This window comes from Vipera ursinii (genome assembly GCF_947247035.1).
Source record: "Vipera ursinii genome assembly, chromosome: 4".
In the NCBI taxonomy this organism is placed as follows: Eukaryota; Metazoa; Chordata; class Lepidosauria; order Squamata; family Viperidae; genus Vipera; species Vipera ursinii.
In genome coordinates, this window is record NC_139514.1 from 77,270,997 (window position 1) to 77,278,989 (window position 7,993).

General features: G+C 51.3%; 1 pseudogene across 1 annotated transcript in view; it reads left to right on the plus strand.

Annotated features, from left to right (window-relative positions):
- The window catches only part of LOC310640343 (arylsulfatase H-like), a 33,622-nt pseudogene extending 26,273 nt beyond the window's left edge, over nucleotides 1–7,349 (plus strand). The window contains exons 3-5 of the transcript in view: nucleotides 227–364; nucleotides 3,847–3,893; nucleotides 7,143–7,349. The product of the transcript in view is annotated as an arylsulfatase H-like (transcript). The remainder of the gene's footprint in view (nucleotides 1–226; nucleotides 365–3,846; nucleotides 3,894–7,142) is intronic.
- The last annotated feature ends 644 nt before the right edge of the window (nucleotides 7,350–7,993 follow it).

The following is a 7,993-nucleotide window of genomic DNA, read 5'->3' on the forward strand; positions in this document are numbered from 1 at the left end:
AAGTTAATGGGGAAACCACATTCATTTAACAATCGTGTTACTAACTTAACAGCTGCAGTGATTCACTTAACAACTGTGTCAAGAAAGGTCTAAAATGGGGCAAAACTAACTTAACAACTGTGTCACATAGCAACAGAAATTTTGGGCTTGTAAGTCGTAAGTCAAGGACTACCTGTATTGAAATTTGTTAAATGGAAACTAAATACAATCATTTTATTTGTTTAAGCAAGAAACACAAGCCATTTCTCCTGTTTGTTTCATTTCTGCATATCCATACACCTCTATTTACAAGTGAAAAAAATTGTTGGAAAGAGCAAACATGGTATACATGGAGAACAGGTAGAAGAACTGGACTGGTTAATAGGTGAGTTTTCTTCTCCTGCTACAGAACAGAGTTAAACCATTCTCAAGAAGGATTAAAATATGGTTAATCTATGATAATACAATGTTGTGTCCTGGGTTCGTTGCGCAGGAATGAAGACGAGGTGAGTGAGTTCAGCAAAGGTCATGTTTTATTGCTTGCAGAATCTGAAGTAGAGAACAGGGCTGCAGCTGCAGCAATTTATACCCTGGCCCCTAGGCAGCGGCCAATAGGTTTGAAGCAAACTATTGCCGCCCTAGGGGCAACCAATAGCAACGCTGGAGACAGGTTGTCTGAGGAGCTGGGAGCCATTAGCTAGCTTCCCTGCTCAAACAGCCTCCCAGCAATTACCACGTGGTATTTAACAAAACAAGCCCAATACATTACACCCCTCCCCCCTAGAATGAACAAACATTATAGCAACAACAGAAAGTAATTACAGCAATACAAATTACAAAAGGTTTAACACTGGTGTGAAAACAGGTTTCCTCTTAGCAGCACAATAGGGCACTTACAACATCACAGCTTCATTGTTCAGGACAATCTTGTAGGTCAGCAGTCAGTACAAAAAGGTACATACAACATTATAGCTTTATTATTTCAGGACAAAATCTTGCAGATAAGCAGGAGGTTTGCGAGCCCTTGTGGAATGCCTGGGAGACCCAGGCACTTCCTGGCCTACCAGCTTGCCCGCTGGGCTGGGTAGACCAGTGTCTCCCAGTTCAAGTGATTCAGAATGGCTCGGTGCTCTCTGGCTGGCCTTGTTCTGAACCAGCCTGCTACCGGCCTTGCAGAAAGGCAAACCCCTGTATAAACAGTAGAGACTGGAGAGCGTCTGAGGCTGGAAAGCGTCTGCCAAGATTTATTACACAAACAACAGAACAAGAAACAAAACACTGGAACTTGAATCCTCAAACGGAACGATTGCTTTCAGCAACCAGCCCTTCCCCAAACACTCCTTTTATTTAGAGTTCAGGGCGTGGCCTCCCTGTGCCTCCTTCCGAGGAGTCCCACAGCCTTTCTCTGCTTGTTCCTGCTTGACTGCCTCCTGCGTCGGGCGTCCTTGAACAGGGCCAGCTGTGGGTCATCATCATCCGCACTCTCGGGCCCTGGCTGGGGGCTCTGCGAAGCCTCCAAGCCATCATCAGCAAGCTCGTCTTCAACACCCTCCTCCTCCCCCTCATCTGAGTCATCCGAGACATCCGAGCCGGCTGCCGGACCCACAGGCTGGCCCTGAATCACAACAGGCCTTTCCAGGTTGGCCCACCCCAGAGTCAGTTTGTTCAGCAGAGTTAGCAGAGTGGCTGTATAACTCAGGTTGACTTTGTCAATCAGGGGACCTGTGTTACACTTACAGACTTCCCTCCTCTACGGCCAACTCCCTGTTGCTTTGACTGTTTAAGCCTTCAGAGTCTTTGCATGGACTGGCCTGGCTGCCAGTTTGCAGCCCTTGGTGAGGACTTATGATGAAGTCCTCACTTTGTGGCCATTCTGGGCAACGCTTCCTAAGCTGATTGATGTGGCACCGGACAACTTGCCTGCCCTCTAGGCCCACTTCGTAAGTGAGAGGGCCTGACATTTTAGTGATTTTTCCTGGCACCCACAAATTCCCATGCCCATAGTTCCTGGCCCACACCCCGTCACCCGCTTGCAGCCCCCTCAGGGGTTTTGGATGAGAGGCTTCTGCTGCCACTCAGTCTGGGTGCAACCTGTCCAGTTTCATCATCAGTCGCCTCCCCCAGTGCAGCTCTGCTGGGCTTTTCCCTGTAGCCGTGCATGCATTGGCAAAGCAAAAAATCTGCCAGTCTGTGGTGCCAGTCCCCAATCACTATATGCTTCAGTGACTCTTTTGTGGTGCAAACCATGCATTTGGCTTGACCATTAGTAGAAGTGTGAGATGGCCTCACGAGGCCGATGGTTCGTTAAGGTGCTTCCAAGTAAAAGGCAGCACACAGGGATGCAATCAGCCAAAGCTTTATTTAACGATAAAGTAAATAGAAAGAGTTCCCTGGCATGGAGGCATCCATGCCTGGATTGAGCTCATGGATCAGCAAGTAAGCAAGCAGAAGAGAGAACAAAGAGAGCAGAGAAGAGCAGCCCCTGAGCAGAGGTTTTTATGGGGGGTCTCAGCCCCTCCCTTACCAATTAACTCTCTCCAATGGGGCTGCAGGGGCCGGGGACCCCTGACCCACCAGTGGGAGCAAAGATGCCTCTGATGACCTCTTTGGGGAACTGCCATGGCTGGCACAAAAACATCTAACAATTCCCCTTCTTGCCAGCCAATGACAGGGACCAGTGAATGTATGTGAGGGGGCAAGCAGGTGTCATAGATATGCATATACACGTTCAGAAGACCAAACACAAACGCTTACACAGAAGGTTGTGCCGGTCAATGGGAATAGGTTTGGTGAACAGGTCAGCTATCTGGTCAGTTGTGTTACAATGCTCAACATATATAAACCCCATTTTGGCAAGCTGCCTGACATTTTTATAGCGTATGTCTATGTGGTGGGACCTAGAGCCCACTGCATATGCCCCCGAGATTGCAATTGCAGCCGTATTATCCTCTTGAATTTGGATGGGCAGAGGAGGAGGTGCCCAGATGCTCGTTATCAGAGCATTGAAACAAATCAAATCATTGGCCGTGTCTGACAGGCTGGAATATTCCGCCATGGCCGTGGAGCAAGAAACAAATTTTTGCTGCCTAACATGCCAATGGATAGGACAGCCATTTAGCAATATGAGGAAACCAGAGGTGCTCCGTCTACTCTTAGTGTCACCAGCCCAGTCTGCGTCCGAGTAAGCAGAGAGCTGGGCCGTCTACCCTTTCTCTGGCTCCAGCATGAGGTGAGCATTGGTCGTGCCCCTGAGGTACCTAAGTACCCTCTTAACAGCAGTCCAGTGGAATTCCTTTGGGTGTTCCACATGCCTGGACAGTAGATTCACAGCTAAAACTATGTCAGGCCTGCTCCAATTGCTGATATATAGCAAGGAGCCGATCACAGATCTGTAAAGCCCATTATCTGTGAACTCAGGACCATCCTTGTGAGTGTGATTGTAATAGTCACTTTGTATCGGGCTACGCATTGGGTTAGATTCTGCCATTTTGCATTTGGCCAATAACTCCTCAATCTTTTCTTTCTGAGATAGAGTGAACCCCCCCCTTAGTGACCAAGATGTGCACACCCAAGTACCTGTGAACCCGCCCCAAAGACTTCAGGGTAAACTTTTCCCCCAGGGCCTTGGCAAATTTATCACACCCTTCCTTGTCAGGCCCTACATATAGGAGGTCATCCACATAAACTAACACCCGTTCTGTGGTACCCTTGGAGTTGCATGTGAAAACACATTCATCTGCATGGGATGCACTGAAACCAACTCATTCTAAACTTTTTCTAAGGCAGTCGTACCATAGTTTCCCTGACTGCTTGAGACCATATAACCCTTTTCGGAGCAGCCATGTGTTTCCCCCTTCCTGCTGGTAGCCAGGAGGGGCCCTCACATAGATCTGCCAGTCCAAGTTGGCGTGAAGGTAAGCCGTCTGGATGTCGAATCGGAAGACTTCCTCCCCCAGAGCAGCTGCAGTTACGAGGGCGGCCTTGACACTCTCTGCCGGGATGGTTGGGGAGTAGGTCTCTACGTAGTCCTCCATGTAGCGCTGGGCGAACCCCTGAGCTACCAAACGGGCCTTATACAGGTAGAGGCCATTGCAAGTGGTTTGGCCTTGTAAACCCACCTTGTGCCAATGACTTTCCTCTCCTTTAGTGGTTGCTGAGGGGGTGAAGACCTTGAGCTTTTTCAGGCTCGCCATCTCCTGCTCCATCGTGAGCTGCCATTTCTCCTGTTCTTCGATGGGCAGCTCCTGGATGTCAGAGAAGGATTTTGGGGTGACTACAATGCTGTTGACAGATGCGATGTGCCCAATGTCGATTCTCTTTGGCGGGATCCCTTTGTTGGACCGCTTTGACCTCCTGCCTTCTGCCACTCACCGCCCTTTTCTTCTGTGGGTTCCACGTCCACCGGCATTTCATAATTGGGACGTGTAGACGCTCGGTCCCAGGTGCTGGGCATCATGGGTCTTTGAGATGTCACTGGGGGTGAAGACGGCGTGTCTTCCCCCTTAGGACTCCCCATCTGAACCAGGTAGGATGACATCTTCGTCTTGTTCCTCGCTTTCGTCGGTGGCAGGGTGTGTGGTCATCTCAGGTGATGTCGTGGTCGGTGTGTCCTTGCTGGGTCGGTTGATATTTGGGCTCAGATCATTTGAGTGGATCTGGGTCCAATTGGAGTCCTCTTCGAAGGAGGCAGATTGGGAAATCACAGTCCTGCCCCCTTCTCCCAGGAAACGGTAGGCCTTGGAGCCAGGAGCATAGCCCAAGAACCTCAGTCTCTGGGAGACAGATCTCCCTTTCTTCCATAGCTGCTTGGGGATGTGCACTCAAGCGTAGGAGCCAAACACACACAAGTGTCCCAGACTTGGTTTCCTACCGTGGACCAGGAAATATGGGGTCTGGTCCACAACACTGCTCCAGGTGCGGTTTAAGGTGTAATTGGCATAGTGCACCGCCTCTGCCCAGTATGATTCTGCGACCCCAGCATCCGCAATCAGACTACGGATCATAGTTTGCAGGATTCCATTTCTTTTCTCAGCCACGCCATTCTGAGCAGGAGTGAATGGCGCTGTAAGAAAATGTCGGATGACCTTACGCCTTACCCAGTCCTGGAATTTTCGGGACCTGAATTCAGCCCCGCAGTCGCTCTGCAGTTGTGCAATCTTGGTCTTATACTGGGTCTCTACAAAGTTGTACAGTGATTTTATGGCGTCAAAGGCTTCGGATTTTTCTGTGAGGGTATACACGTGGCTGTACCGTGAAAAATAATCAACGGCAGTGAGAAAATACTGTCTTTTCCCTAGTGATGGTGTGAATGGCCCAACCAAATCAACATGTACTAGTTGGTACGGGTATTGGGTCTTACGCAGTGACACCTTAGGGATGGGGGCAGCCTTCCTCTTTGCCCTCTTACAGATGGCACAGTCCAGGAACACCTCACAATCCTTGAGCTGGACTCCCTCAGCAAACTCTCCCATCTTTTTAACCACAGGGAAGCTCGCATGACCTAATCTTCGGTGTAAGAGATGGGCACACTTATCGTGGAGCGGCTTCCCCACTGACACCCTCTTGGCTCTGGTTGCCTTGAGTGGTGCTCTAGGTGCCTGCTGAGATTCGGGTTTCTTGTCCACACCGCCCTCGGAAAGCCGTGGGGCTGGCTGAGGTGGCTTGGGTGCAACCGCTTCGGCCTTGCGCTCCTTAGACAGCCTTGGGGCTGGCTGTGGGGCCTTTCTCTCTTTCCGTGCGCAGGCCCCTTCTGAGGTGGCACCCGGTGGACTCTGTGGCTGGGTTCTCAGGGGAGAAGTATAGCAAACCATTTATGATGGCAATACTTCCAATGACCCTCTGGTTCCGGGTGACATGACCTCCCCCTTTGCGAAATAAAACTTCCACCTTGTCATCGTCACATAATTTGGTAATGCTTAATAGGTTGTTGGCAATGGAGGAAGCATGCAATACCCCTTCAACTTTTCCTAGTCTGGATACAGAGACAGTGCCCTCCCCAACAACCAAAGCCTTATCACCATTGGCCACCTTGACAGAGGAGTTCATCTTCTTTAACCTTTTAAACCCTTGTTTCATATTGGTAATGTGAGATGAAGCTCCAGAGTCCAGTAACCATAAGTCAGTGGGGCTATCAGCCTTTGTGGTGGGGGTGAGAGGACAAGAATGCACAAAATTGCCCTTGGCACTACCTTTGCCCCCACCATGCCCCCTTCCTTGCCCCTTGCCCCTTCCTTGATTGGGACCACACTTGGGGCCTTGTTGGTGATGGGGGCAGTCCTTCTTGAGATGCCCCTCAGAGCCACAGATGAAACACTTAAGTAGAGCATTAACCTGCTCTGAGTTGTGGTGCCTCCTGCTGGCTCGCTGGGTGGTGGCTCTGGCGTATTCTCCTGCATCTCTTCATCTTCTATCCTCTTCAATGAGCCTCCCTGCGAGGTAGGATAGAGTCATGGCTTCCTTCCTGGTCTCCTCCAGCGAAACAATGAAACTGCTCCAATTTTTGTCCAGGGAAGCTAGAATGACAGCGACCATGTTCGCCTCAGGTACAAGGTAGTCTCTGGACATCAGTTCTGCCCTGAGCGCCTTCAATTTTCCCAGGTGCTCGGCCATGTTAGCCCCAAACCTCAGTCTGGTGGTGTAAAACTCAGTTGTGAGTCTGGTGATCGAACCGATGGTGTCACTGTTGAATAAATTGTATAATAACTGCCAAATGTCACCAGCTGTGAGCCCATCTGGAATGCTGGGGTACAAGTTGCCATCCAGTGAGCTCAGTAGAGTGGTATATGCTTGTCTATGATACCACTCTTCTTGGGGTCCCCAGGGAAGAGGTGGGGGATCCAGAATCATCTCTAGAGTCCCATCCTTCAATAGACATACCTGCACATCTCTACTCCAACTGCTGTAATTCTCCCCCCCCCCAAGTTGCAGTTTTTCAAAATTATTTGGGAGGGCAGAAGCAGATGAAAGAGAATTTTTCTTAGCTCTATGTTCATTTTTATATATCTGTGAGTTCTCCATTGAGGTGAATGGAACAGGGATCCCTCTGCTGGCAGGTGGTGGTATTTTTCTCTGATTTTTGGATGGCTCCGACTGAGCATGCTCAGAATTCATTTGAGCCTGGGAGGCGGAGAGAGCGGATGTGTCTCTTTCTGTCTCTGGGCTAGGCCCAGGCCTGGGCCTGTAGGCCGGAATTTGGGCCTGAAGAGGGGCTGAAGGATGCAGAAGCCCTGAAGATTCCTCCTGAAGCCCCCCCAGCACTGGAACACTTACCGGGGGGCGAAGACCGCAGGATGGGGCCGGGATGCCACATGGATGCTGTGGATTGCCTGGAGGAGCCCATCGCTGGTCCTGAAGAACCTGGAGGTGGCTGAAGACATTGCTGGAGGGGGGGCCTTGTCCAGAGGCCCCCCAAAGACCATCTGGCAAGCAGGGCGTCTGGGCAGCAGTGAAAAGTAGGCTGGAGGGCCTGGGGGTTCACTGGGGGCCCTCTGGGGTTGCAGGACATAGCTGGGAGGCTCCAGGCTGGAGCCCTCCCAGCAGTTAGGCCCCGGGGAGAGGATTGGGGGCTGTGGAGCTCCTCCAGGAGCTTCCTGGGGGTAGCGAGGGAGGCTGGCTACCCCCGATGTTGAGGCTGCGGTCGTTTTGGCCTCCAGAGCTGCAAACAGGGTTTGGATAGTTGCTCCAATCTCTGCTATAGCAGTCTCAGCTGGGCAGGCTTTGAGGCCATCATAGGCCTTGAGGCTTTCTGATGGGGAAGACAGGGTGGTTTCAGTGCTGCTTCAGCTGGATGCCACCGATTGCTGGGCCTCGAGGCTTGGCTGAGGCCTATCAAGCCACGTGGGTGTCCTGGGGGCCGCCATCTTGCTTCCGGTTGGCCCTGGAAGTTGGAGATCACAGTTTGGCAGGAAATTTTGCGCCAAAAGCTCCGGGTTCCCGGGGTTCCCCAGGGTGGCCGGTGCCATGTTAGGGGGCCTCGTGGGCGCTGGGGAAGGACTTACCCGGTGTCCAGAGGCCC